General features: G+C 63.2%; 1 protein-coding gene across 5 annotated transcripts in view; it reads right to left on the bottom strand.

The window, feature by feature from the left end:
- Window positions 1-10,369, bottom strand: part of PLXNB2 (plexin B2) — a 28,920-nt gene extending 18,551 nt beyond the window's left edge. The window contains exon 1 of one of the 5 annotated variants that reach the window (XM_019712339.2): window positions 10,233-10,369. The gene's annotated coding sequence lies outside the window, so the exon portion shown is untranslated. Of the gene's footprint in view, window positions 1-2,773; window positions 2,912-10,232 lie in introns of those variants that run through there. The other 4 variants (XM_074326655.2, XM_019712335.3, XM_074326654.1 and 1 more) reach the window with 4 other exon arrangements.
- Between the last annotated feature and the right edge of the window lie 2,983 nt (window positions 10,370-13,352).

Below are 13,352 nucleotides of genomic sequence, written 5' to 3'. Positions count from 1 at the left end.
CAATCTCTCCTGGCCTGTCCCAGCCCCGCCCCTCTCCCCCATCCAGGCTCAGACACTGACCCCACCAGCATGGTGTTTCCAACACCCCTTCACTAGGATAAGGCCCTGCCCCCCAGGGTGCTCCACTTGCCCTATGCAACAGGCTCCCCAACCTGCTCACCTCCCACCTCCCCCCATCCCTGGAGAGCAGGACCCAGGGGATGGACCTGTGGTGGGTCCAAGGGGGACAGGGGCCTTGTGCACACGGGCACTTCCCTGCAGCAGGACATCCCTCTGGCATCCTCTGCCCCTGGCTGAGCAGGAAAGGGTTAACCTGGAGCCCTGGGAGTGGGGGTGAGGGGTGTCCCTTTGCCCTGGGCACTCAAGGCGGCCTTTGTGAAAGGCAATCAGGGGCCAAGCACCCGAATGGCAGGGTATGAATGGCAGGGCATGCCGACCTGCCACCTCAAAGGGCATCATGCAGTCTCCATGTGCCTGTGTGCCAGCAGCCTCCTCCAGCCCCTCAACTTCTCCCGATGGCATGCCCAGGGGTCCCCAGCCCCCACCTTCCACTGGCTCAGGGCCCTGGTGTTGAGTGTACCTGCTGCAGGCAAGACCAAGGGGGCAGGCCTCTTCCAAGGGACATCTTCCTGAGCCCACACGTCCCCATCCCCCACAGCCACCCCACCAGGGACCTGCCCGGAGTGACCCACTGACCAGGCTGGGCCCACTTCTTAGACCCCCAAGAGGCAGCCCGTGGATTTCTCCTCCCAATACCAGGCTCCTCCAGCAAACATTTCCAGCAGAATGAAACCTGGACTGTCCCCTCCTCGGCCACCCAATCCTAGGGCCTTTCCTAACCCAAGGGTGCCTCTGCTCTCAGCCACCCAGTCCTGGCCCCCAGCTTCTTCCACGTTGTCCTCCCACCTTGTCCTCCTGCCCCAATAGCCAGCCTTTACCTCCGGCTCTCAGGAGGGCCCACTGGCCTGAGGCCACATCTAGACCCCACCCCACAGCCACACAGCTGCTCGGAGAGGCCTCAAAGAGCAGAACTCTGGAGCCAGACCATTGGGTTCAAACCCCAGCTCTGTCACTTTCTACCTGAGTTATGTGGGCTTTTTACAAAGCCACACTATGCCTCAGTTTCTCCATGTGTAATATAGGGGTGATAAGAGCACAGATCTCAGTGGGTGGCCATTCGTTGTGAGTGAACCTATGTGTGGAAATCCTTACAGCTGTGCCTGCAGTGGAGGAGGCACTCATATGGTCAGCATGTCTCTGCTTTTGCTGTTTCTCCTAGAAAACTCCTACCCATCCCCTGAGGCACCCACCCTGACGCAGCCGTGCAGGACTATCACTCATCCTCTGTGCTAGTCTCTGATGGGCCCTCCATGAGCAAGGTCTAAACACAGGATCTGGCCAGGTGGGCACCTGTGGGTCTGAGCTCAGTGAGCCAGGAAGGGGGTGACACATAGTGGGGGGAGCGGAAAGCCCACATGACCCCTGCAGCGGCCCCCAAACCTCACACACACAGTGGTGTCTGCCCCTCCCCCGCCGCCCCCAGCCAGAGCACTGATGAGTGACAGGGGACTGCCCCAAAGGTCCAGGCTTGTCCTCCACACCCCAGACTGTGCGGGAAGGAGTATGAGCCCCTTGCCAGCTGGGTCACCTGTGGCACCTACTCAGGGTCCATCTTCCTCTAACCAGTAGCTACCAGGCCCCTTGCACTGGAGGGTTCTGCCCCACCCCCAACAGGAAAAGGTAAACAGGAGGTGCCTGAAGAGGAAGGGCATAATCCTGGCTCCAGACCAGGCCCCAGGCCCCAGGGCCGTCAGTGTCCCGTTCTTCAGGCCTCTGCCCCACCTGGAGGTGGGCTCTGGGGTGTGGGCTAGAGTCAGGGTTCTTTCCATGTCTCTATTTTCAAGCAAACACAGATTGAGCAATTTCTGGTGGTTGAGAAAAACTTGAGACCATAGTTTCAAACCAAAACAAGGGAAAGCAGGCAGGCTCAATGGAGGAGGCGTCCAGCCCGGGGGCTGCCCTAGGCCAGGCAAGCCAGCCTATGGGCTCAGGAAGGGAACCCAGACCAGGCTGGGACCGACAGGACGGGGGCGTGGAAGAGGGGCCCAGAGACCAAGATGGGGACGCAGGCACTGGCAGACAGGCGAGGGCTCAGCCAGGTACGGACAGGTCCAGATAGGTACAGCTACCGCCCCCCCACCCCAAGCCTGGCGGTGTGTGTCTGGAGGGTCTTAGCACTGTGTGGAGGGTACTAGGGACCCCCGATGAGGTGAGGGACCTAAGGCCTGACAGAGAGGGTGGGTGCCGTGCCCCCACCAGTACAGGAAAAGGGGCACCGGAGGATGAGTGGCTGTTCTCCCCTCGGCTGCCAAAGAGAGACGAGGCGGTAGGAGCCGCCCCTCCCCCGCCGGACCTCAGCTCGCGCGACTAAAATGCAAATCTGCAATTAGCCCGGAGCGTTAAACAAAACAGGAGACAAAACAGGAGACAAAACAGCCGACAGCTCGCACCTCCGCCTCCGTTTTCCAAACGAGCGCGAAGAGGGTATCTGCCGGGGTGGGGTCGTGGCCCGGGTCAGAGTTCAGCTCCCCGCCGGTGAGGACAGTCCGGCGCGCCCCTCCCGGACAGGCCGGGTGGCAGAGCCCCTCCCGCGGCGCCGGCGCCGCCAGGCTCCCCGGGGAACGATCGGGGGCCGCGGCAGCTCCTGGGCGCCTCCCCCGCCCACCCCCCCGCCCACTCGGAGGGGAACTCGTGCGCACAGCGCGAGCCTCACCCGGGACCTCCAGTAACGACGACGGCGGAGGCCACATGGGCAAGGGAACCGTCCCCGCGAAGCGCTCACCTGGAGTCTGGCACCGCCGGCCATTACCTGTCTTAGTTCTCTCGGCTCCGCCCCCAGCCCCAAGGGTCAGTCCCCTCACTCCGCTACCGCCCAATCACGCAAGACTGGTTCCAGCGGTAGCCAGAAAGGGGCTGGGCGTGCGCGACATGACTCACCCTGGGGGGAAAGGCCAAGCCCTCAGAGCACAGCTACCTGGAAGCAGGGTGGAGGCTGGGCGGGGCTCTGGGGAAAGACTGACGTCCTAGCCTGAGCCTCGGGTCAGCGCCACCAGAGCCTCCCACAGGACCCCTCCCAGGTATAGAATGTCACCACCCCCCTCCCAACAGCCCTGGCTTCTGGGGCCGCGTCCCTCCCTCTACCACGCTAGACTGTGGGCCAGATTGCTGATCCCCAGCCCGGGCTCTGGGTCCCAGCATAAAAAGTCACTTATGTGACTGGTGGCAATGAGGTCACAGGCCCCAAACCCAAGGTCAAAGGGAGTGTGCCCAGAGAGACCCCACCTCCTGATGCCATGGCCACCCCAGCCTGGGTCAGACAGCCCCACCCCTGCAGCCTCTGACGCTGCTTCCCCTGCTTCCCCAGGTGTATGTCAGGCCCCTCTGAGGCTTGAGGTTGCTGTCACCAGGGTATCTGCATCTAGCCCTTGTCCTCAGGCGTCTCAAGAGCTCAACTGGCAAAGCCCAAGGGCCCCCCTCCCATTGTGACAGCTGCAGCCTCTGGTTGTGACAGCCCACCTAGACCGGGGGCCCCTGCGGCCGGTGGTAATCGGGTCTCTCTCCCGGCTGTCACTGCCTAGCACATGGCTGCCTAACATGGCAAGGTGGCTAAGAAAAACTTGAGACCATAGATTCAATAAATTCCTCTGTTATTCCAGAAGAATCACGTGGGCCCTGCCTGCAGCCTCAGCCTCCTGGGCCTTCCTGGCCTCAGGGCAGAAGGAAGGTGGGAATTCGGCAGGATCTGAAGCTGTCCTGCACACCCCCGGCAGCCCCTCTGGAGTCCCCTGCAGCAGTGTGGGCCTCTCCCTGGCCTCCCCCCGCAGCCTCGCCATGGCGCCCTCCTCCAGAGTGGAACAACACTCTCCATTGACTTCCCTCTGCTTGTGGGGAACACCCGAATTGGGGCCCGATGACCTATCCCATCTGCTCAGCCCAAAGCCCCTGAGAACTTCTTGTGTGCTGGGGACATGGGAACAAGTCCCTACCCTCTGTGTACTGGGACATGGGGCCCCACACTTTGGGCCCCAGCAGCTTGACTGGCCCTGGTACACAGCGAATGGCCTCAGTCCATACTTGGTGAATAGATGAAAAGGATGGGACTGGCACTTAGGCAGGTGTGGACATTCTCCCCAGATAACCTCTCCAGTAGACAGCCGTAGTCGCACTGGGAGAGAGGAAGAGGGGCTGGGGCTGGTAACAGGAGGGGTGGGTGCTACAGGGCGTCCAAAGCACAAATGAGGCCTCCTGCCCCGGCTGCAGCAAAAAGAGTAGACAGCTGCCCAGTCACACAAGGGGCTGCCCTGTGCATAGCTGAGTGCCCTACCCCCACATCCAAGCTGGGAGAGCCTGGGGGCCATCCTGTGGGCATCTGGGGCTGTGTCTGCCCCACCTGCCCCACCCGATGAGCTGCCCCCACTCATCTCCCCTTTTGCAGCCTCACCTCCCACAGCTGGCTGGATGCTGCTGGCCTGGGCAGCCTGAGGTGCATGGCAGCTGCAGCTGGTCCAGGACCAGCCCCCACCCAGAGCCCCATTCCCAGGTCGTGTGCAGAAGGTGGGGGTGGGCGTGGGGGGCTGACGGGTGAGGGCGTGAGCAAGTGAGGAGCAGACAAGGCCTGTAATCTCCCCGTCAGTCTGTCAGCGCCTCAGCGGTCACCCCAGGCCCAGCTCCTCCATCACAGCCGAACCCCACAATTAGCCTGGGGCACTGTGCCAAGCAGGCATGCCAGCCACCACTCACATACACGTGATCACACATGTGCAGACGCCCCAGTGTGTGATGTAGATGGGGTCCCTGCCAACAGGGGTCCTGCCCCAATACCCAGAGTGTCCTGAAGACAGAGCCCACAGGACGTACCCCAGTCCTAGGCACTTGGGCTGTGAGGGGCTATGGGTGGGAGGGGTCTCGGCCAGTCCCAGCACTGGGTCAGCCCAGGATGCCCAGAGGGGCTGACAGGACCGACAGAGCTAGGCAGGCCTGCAGCCGGCATGGAGAAAGGACTGTGTGTGGGAGTAGTGGAGGCAGGGCCACCTGTGCAGAGGAAAAGCACAGGACAGTGCAAGTGTCCCGTGCAGGCGAGGCCAGGGTCCTAGCAAGGTGCCCAATGCTTGGGGTGTTGGGCGGGGCCTAGAGGCCAGGCTGGGGTGGGGCAGTGGGCAGGGACCCACAGGAGAAAATGCTAGGACTTTGGGAGGACAGAGAGCCCAGGAGTTCCCAGTGAGGAGATGCCCAGCTCAGAGTGAGGCAGGGCTGTCAGTGGGTCGTGATGGGGGGCAAGGTGGCCAGCATGGCACTAGGAGGGAGCCCCCAGCTCCCTGGGGCTGGGCCCACCCCCTTCCCACCCAGGTGCTCACTCAGTTGAGCAGAGGAGCCGCCATACACAGGAGAGGGGTGGGGCCAGGGGCCACCTCCAGGAAGCACTGCTGGGCCTGGGGGACAGACCTGCCTAGGCCTCCCCCTCTTCTTCCTCCTTGGTCTCCCATCCCCCATCCTGATGTCCCTTCCTCGTCCTGAGGTACCTCAGGGTGGTCCCCCAAATCAGGCCTGATGCCAGATGGTGGTGGGGAGACCAAGCCCTTCAAGTCTCCTGGCCGGTCTGGGGGGCATCTCCAAGGTGAGAGGGGGAAGGCGGACCACGCTGGAACCCCTCCCTCCCACAACCCACCTTCACCCCTGCCAACATGCACAGCTCAACTTAAAATGGCGTTTCCCATGTGCTGGGAGGGAGAGGAGCAGCTCAAGAAGAGAAGGTCCCTCCTCCCCTCCCTCCAAAGCAGGCCCCTAATTCTGAAAACACATGGGGTGGGGGTGGGGGTCTAGAACCCCACATGGGCCCAGAGCCCCAACCTCTAATTGGTCCTCAAGCCCACCTCTCCATAGCTGGGCCTCCACACTGCCCAGATCACCCCATGGCCAAGCTGCCACCCCACGTCCATAGTCTCCCTTGCACCCCCAAGAGAGATCCGCACTCAGGGCTATTCCCAGGCCCCTACCCAGCACCCTTCCCCCAGCACTCGAAGACCCAGGTAAGGACAGCACCAGCCCCAGGTGGGCACCAAGCCCATCACCCTCTTCCCACTGTCACCCACACTGCCCACAGCATCTCCTGCTGTGGCCTCAGCCTTCAGCAGCCAGCAGGGTGCCTGGAGGGGAGCCAGTGGCGCCCCCAGCAAGGCCCCAATCCACCCCATGGGCCATGCACAGATGGTTCAGGGGCCCCAGACAGGAGCGGAAGGCCAGCTGGGGAGACAGCCCAGGCCCTACACAGGGCCAGCCGGCTGGAAGCATCCTGGCCGGAACCTTCCCAGGTCGGGAGCAGACGCCCCTGCCCGGCTGCTCTGTTGACACAGGTGCCTCCTCAAAGGCTGACATCACACTTTTTCCCTCTTTCTTGCTTTTCCTGAGGGGGCCCAGCTAGGGCAGCATCAGGAACTGAGCTCTGAGCGCACCAGCCACTGTGCCTCTCAGCCCAGAGCCCCACATGGGAACTGCTGGCCAGAGGGGGGCCCAGGGATCTGGGCTCCATACCTGGAAGTGACACGTCCAAGGCAGGGCTGAAGGCAGGGCTGGGGTCAGAACCCAGGCTACACCCAAAAGGCCTCCCTCCCCTCCCCTGCCCTCCTACAGCCCCCACACCCACTCAGGCCAGGGCTGCCACCTAGATGGGGAACTGCCCACTTTCAGAAGTCACACAATCTCAGGGGATAAGGAGAGGGTGTGGGCACCAAGCTGAGCAGCAGTGCACAGCTGAGATACCAGGCACTCAAGTGGGCGGAAGCCACCGTGGGGGGCAGCAGTGGGTAGGCCAGTCTCTGTGTGTGAAGGGGGTGCTGACAGGGCAACAAGCGTGGGAAATAGAAACCCCAGCTTCAGGTCCAGGCCAGCCCTGCTCCTCCCCATGACACAGACATTGCAGTGGGGTCCCAGGGAGCAGGGAGGCACGAGCAGCCTGGCCACCATCTCTGGCTACTCACGCTCCATCTGGGGGACTGGGTCCAGTCACCGTGACAGGTTCCTGAGAACCAGAGCACAATAATGAAGACCCCACACTGGTAGGCCTTGGGGGTCAGCAAGGAGTCGAGCCCTCATACCCCTGGAGAGCAGGCCAGGGGCAGCAGGATGTGAAACCCCTGAGGGGAAGAAGTAGAGGGACCACAGGCCTTCGAAGGGACAGAAAAGGGAACACAGATGCTGCTCGCCCTTCAGTCCCCACCCCACAGTCAATTCCAGACCACTGGTCCCACTTCCCTCAGCCTGTAATTTGAGAGCAAAGACAATTAGTGAGAAGCCCCACCCCAAACACAGGTAGCCATTAGCCTCTGGGGCAGGGACTCTACCCAGCCCCCACCCCCAAGTAGTGAACCTGCCTCCACCTCAGAAGGAGTGCAGGTGGGGACCTCTCCCCCTTCCACTGGCCCGCCAGGATAGCTCACCTCCTTCTCTCCACCACTGGCCCCCAGCTTTACTGGGCTCCTCAACAGGGAACACAAGCTTATTCCCCACCCAAGAGGCTACGGCGGGTGGGGGTGGGGGGGGCTGTTGTTGCTGCAGCAAGAAGGACTGTGGTATGACAGGAGTAAGGACTTCCTGCTCACAGATGGCAGAGGGCCTGGCGCCTCAGTGGGGCCCTGCCCAAATCAGACAAGGGGCCACCTGGGGACACTGGGACCCACAGCCTCTCCCCACCAGGTATCCCCTGCCACACCCAACATCCCAGGGGGGCCATCGGTCTGGCCCCAGGATGTGGGCACGAGTTAGGAACAGGATACCATGATGTCCCCAGAATGGCCTCGGTCCTGGGATGGCACAAGTACCTGCAACCTAGCCCTCCTGGGGGGAGAGGAGCTAAGTGCCATATGGACCCCTCCCCAGGCTGCCAGCCCACCCCAGTGCCTTCCAATCCAATCTCTTCCCCTCACTCGCCTGGGCTGGGGCCAGGCTCCTGGGCTCCTGCACTCCATCCCAATCCCAGCTGCCAGCTCGAACCCTTCAGTGGCGTCCCCACAGGGGTGCCGGGTGCATGGTTGTGGGCACACACAGCAAGGACCCAGGGAGCCCATCTGGCAGAGGCAGCGCCCCCCAAGGTCCTTCCCAGGGACCAGCTAAGGGCCCCAGCCCCTCAACTGTGGGACCAGCTAAAAGGGCTGTATGGAGCGGGGGCGAGAGCAGGGTGAGAGCTGGGCTATCAGAGGAACTTAGAGGGAGGCTGAGTGTCAGCTGCTGGTCAGTGGGCCAGTCAGGGGGCAAGCGTGTGGCCTGAGCTTCAGCCCAGTGCCCGACCTTAATCAGCTTCAGTCACACCCCACCCGCTCCGCACACCTTATCAGGTATGAGTAAGGGGCCCAAGGTGTGTCCCTAAGCCTGGCTCTGGACCCCATGGACAGGCCCAGGGCCCTTCCTACCCCACAGCCTCAGCCTCCCCCAGGCTCGCTCAGCAGGGCCTGCTGGGGCCCAGCAGGGCCTGCTGGGGCTGTATTGCAACCCCAGGGTGACGCATCCCCTCCAACCCCGCCCCCAACCGGTCTGGGGGGGGGGGCGAGGAGAGTAGGGCTGCCCGGACTTGCCCATCCCTCCCTTCTGGGAGGCTCTCAACCCACGGCTCCGGAAGTGGATCCCTCTCCCAGGCTGCAGCCTCCCCTCTTGGGTGGCTGGACACGGCTGGATAATCCAAAATAATTCCTTCTTGGCAGGCGGCCGGCGGGGGAGGGGGACTACATTCCAAGCCCTGTTTTTCTCAGTGACTTCCCTCCTTTCCTGGGGCAAGGAACTCCTGGCCAGGCCTCAGGCCTCCCCTCAGACTGAGGGGGCCCCCAGAAGGTATGGCGAGAGGAGGGAGGAGGTACAAGCCCACCTGCTTCTGCTCAGTCTTCTCTGGGAATTCCTGAAAGCTGTCAGGGCACAGAAAACCCCCAGCAGGCCCAGTGGGGTCCATGCAGCCCTTCACCTCAGGGCAGAAAGGGGCGGCCCCTCCCGCCAGCTGCCCAACTCAGACTATCCCCTGGCTCTGCCCTCCATGCCAGGCTCACAGTCTTCACTTCTGGGCTGCCTTGCTCTCCCACTCCACAGGGTGCAGCCCCGGGTGGGCAGGTAGCAGGGGTTGAGGTTAGACATGAAACAGGGAGCACCCCAGGGCAGGCACGGGTCCAGAGAGCCCCTCAGGCCCCAGAACATCCCACCAGCTTTGGGGCCCAGCCCACCCCCAGTCGTGACCCCCACCACAGGCCATGGTGAGCACAGGGGGACAGACCCCTTCTTTTTCCAAGTTGCTGGGGAGAGAAGCCCAACGACATAGCAGGAAGCTCTGGGGCTGTTGAGTTCAGAGACCCCCCCCCCCCCCAGCAAATCAGCCAAGCAGCCTGAGCAGAGGGGCTGGAAAGGCCCATCCAAGAAGGCTTACTGCAGGAGGAGGTATGCCAGGGTGCAAGGCCAGAGGGTGAGGGGCAGGGCCCAACGTGTGCACCCAAACACCACACCAACAAACTACAACAGCACCTGTCCCAGCGGCCCTGGGAACAAGCAGACCCCAGGACACCAGGATTTTCCAGGAACTGGTGCTGGGCTCCCCTAGTCCCAAGCCGGCGCCCTGCACTACTTTCCAGCCCTCCAGGCACAGCCCAGGCCCTCCTCACAAGGAACCCCAGGCGGTGTGGGGGCTGCCAAGGCCTGACGGAAGGTCCAGCCCCCTGGGGAAAGCCGGGCTTGGCCACCCTAAAACCGAGGCTGGGTGGATGGGCGGGGTGGGTGCCGGCAGCTCTTGCACAACAGGGACTATCTTCGCCCTGGGACGGATCTCGGTGGCTGGAGAGATGGGGAGCATGGGCGCGGAGGGAGGGTCGGGAACCAGAAGGGGAGCAAGAGGCTCCAGAGGGACCCGGGCGGCGGGAGAGGGCGCAGCGCCCTGCTGGGGACCCTCGGCTGGCCTAGGCCCGCTCACCCCCCGCCCCCGGCGCCGCAGTCCTCGAGGATCACCAGAAAGGGCGTGGGGCAGGAGCGGCCCGGCCCTGCCGAATGGACACACAAACGGCTGCCGAGGCCCGAGTCACCCTCCGCGGAGCGGCAGCTACCCGGGTCCCCGCGCCCCGAGTGCGGAAGGCAGCGGCAGAGTGGAGCTAACGGCGAAGCCCCCCGACCAGCGTGGCCACTCCGCGGGCCCTGTACCCCGATTTCGGTACCTGCAAGTCAGCCGCCAAGATTCGATGGCGCCCGAGCCTCGATCGGCGCTGCGCTGCGGCCCGTGCGGCTGCCATGGAGACGGGCCTTTGTGTGGCCGAGGAGGGGCCGGAGCGCGGGAGCAGAGAGTGGCCCCGCCCCCGGAGGGGAGGGGGGAGGGGAGGAGGGGGAGGGGCGGGAGAAGAGGGAGGGAGGGCGGGGCCGACTGGGCGCCCCCACGCCCCCGCCTGCAGTGGGTGCGCCGCAGCGCGGAGGAGTTTCAGTCCGGAGTCCGGCTCGGACCCAGATCTGCGCCAAGCAGCGAGCGCCCCTCGGCCTGGTCACCACCCCGGGAGCGCCCTGGGCCACAGGGGAGCCCAGGCCTTAGCACCAGGGGATTGCACAGCTCCAGACCGAGGACCCCGGCGCCGTCGCGGTTCTATCTGAGGCGGGTCGGGCACCGGTACCCCCTCCCTTAGACTGGGAACAGGCCGGCCACACCCCTGCCTTTTCCGGGGGTGGGGGCTGCTGGGCCTTGACCCCTTCCCTTAAGCCTCAGCACCCCAAACCTCCTAGGGGAAAGACACCTGCGAGTGTCCTAACAACTCATCCGTGGCCCCCCAGCTGTGCTGCTTTTCCCCTTTTCCTCCCCCACCTGTGGGCCTTTGGGGACCCGCACCCAGGACTCCCCAGCCCTGGAGGTAGGGGTGAGCCTGAGACTTTCCCGGGGTGCCAGCTCTGGACTTGAGCTTGTTCCACTTCTGCCACGCCAACCCCGTTTGTCCTGGGGCCTCCTAGACTTAAGAAGAGGTGGGGACGCCACGTGCTCCCATTGGCCCTGAGTCTCCAACCACAGGACTGGGTGTGGTGAGCAGCACAGCGGTCGGAGACCCCAAACCCCAACCTGCACCCACACACTGGGACTTGTCCCCTCCTTGCACTTGGCTCCCCTGACCCTGAGACCTACCCCCAATGCTCAAGAACCTGGTCACTTACTTATGTCAGCGTCTCAGCAGCCCTCCCACCCCAACCAGCCAGGCCAGACCTTCACCCCTTCAGCCCTGAACCACATCCACATGACCCACCCAGTCCCCACCGCAGGGGACCCAAAAATTACCAGTGTCTGACAGGGATGCCAACTTTTCATCAAAAAGACAGTTAAAACACAAGCATTGTGTTTTATAGGGCATTTTAATACCAAAATGTGGGAAGACCACTATCCCCCACTAGAAGGGAATCTTTAAATAGAGTGCACGCAGGAAGCTTGGGGGTGAACTGTCCTTCCTGTTCCCTGGAGCAGCGACTGCCACCTCCACCCCAGCCCCACCCCCACTAGGGCCACTCAACCAGGCTTTGACACAGCCCCTCCAATCTCTGGCGGCCCCAGGGGGCTGAGCACAGCACTGTCTTGGACCAACTGGTTCCTGCCTCTCCAGGCCCCCTGCCCACGGGGCTCTATTGGGGGCAGGTCTGCTTCCTTCAACCCATCTGCCCATTTTCCTCCAACCCCCTGTGTGTGTGTGTGTGGGGGGGGGGGGGGTGTCAGAGCTCAGCCAAGCCAGAGCTGACATGATCCTGGGAGAGAACAAGCAGCCTCTGGGCAGAGGATGGAGTAGCCCCCAGGCGCCTCGTCTGCACAGCGGGTCAGGCATAAGGAAGACAGCTCCACGGTTCCAGGCACTCCAGGGGACAGGCTTCCTCCCACCTCTACACTTCAGCCTGGGATCCTACCCTGGGCAGCGGTGCCCACCCTGCCCAGTGTCCCTCCCCCAAACCTCTGCCCCCATTGGTCCTCGAGGCAGGACGCCAGGACCAGGGGAATCTGGTTGTGCCTTTCTGTACTGATGGTGGCTTCGTGGAGGCCACCTTGCAGCCCCTCCCCTGAATCCTGTGCCCCCCCCCCCAGCCCTCCTTCATGCACAGGAGCCCTTAGAAAGGCAAGTTAGGTGAGCAGTATGGCAAGCACAAGCTGGAGTGAGGTTTGGGGCATACCCCTCACGGGTGGGGCTGTAATGGTGAGGGGGGCCCAGGCCCGGCGCTGTGTCTGGCCATCAGAGTTAGGGTTAGGGGGTAGAGGTTAGGGTAAGAAGGTCTCCACCATCTGTCCTCTCAGCCCCTTCTTGTGGAGGTCTGAGAGCCTGCCAGTCACAAGGAAGGTGCTGGTGTTGTCACAGACCCCCTTGGAGATGACACCCTGGGGGGGGCCACCCCTCCAGACAGACAGCTAGGGGCAGGCCACCCAGTGGCACTGGGGGCCAATGTGGAGCCTTTCTCACTCCAAGGTCTCCCGCTTGTTCTTTCTCCAAAAACGGACCAACTACCTCTGCCTGCCTCTGCTGTCTTCTGTTTAGTTGAGGTCATGTCCTGGGACCCTACACCAGGCTGGGCTCAGCTGTCCTTAGAAGGGGGACAGTGACAGGCTGTCCTAGGCGTGGTCAGCTCAGACAACCTGCACCGGCTGCCGCCCAGCAGGGGAGGAGTGGAGGCAACAGTGAGCATTGCATCCAGGGCATGGGCTGAGTGGGGAAGAGAAGGAACAGTCCCCACCCATGCCCACTCCCTCTGTCAGGACACTGCGCAGGCCTCACGGGTCAGACAGCTACAGGATACACCCCCCATCCGATGAGGGGTCTGAAGGCTGGAGGCTGGGAGACTCACGGCAGGCCCACAGCTCGGGGTCACACCTCACACCCACCCTTCCACTGGCTGGCACTACTGTCACTCTGGGCTGTTGTTGACAGCACTGGTGGCAGCACAGCATTGCTGGGAAGTACATCACCTCTGAGATTAGGGGCTGGGGGGGTTGGGCTAGAGTCCAAAGTTGCTCAGGCTGCACGTGGGGGTGGATGCACTTAACGGGGTAACTCGAGTGCCTGTCAGCTGAGAAGCAAGGTGGGGCGGTAGGAGCAGAGATGGTGCCCAGTGGGTTGCACGGGACAATGCTCTGGAGGGTTGGGGCGTCGCCAGGCCATCACACTGCCCCCTAGCGGCCGCCGTAGGTAAGGCAGCCCCAGCCCAGGGCAAGCCGGTGGGTGGGCTGGGTGAGGAGAGGCGCCTGCTTGTCAGCTGCCTCCTCCAGTCCTGCCTGGGCAGCCTGGTGGGACTAAAGGACATCAAATGCACCGCCCGGGGCCCCGGGGAGT

Source organism: Rhinolophus sinicus, chromosome 1 (assembly GCF_057876585.1).
Source record: "Rhinolophus sinicus isolate RSI-liver-muscle chromosome 1, RSI-T2T, whole genome shotgun sequence".
Lineage (NCBI taxonomy): Eukaryota > Metazoa > Chordata > Mammalia > Chiroptera > Rhinolophidae > Rhinolophus > Rhinolophus sinicus.
This window is presented reverse-complemented; position numbering and strand designations above follow the sequence as displayed.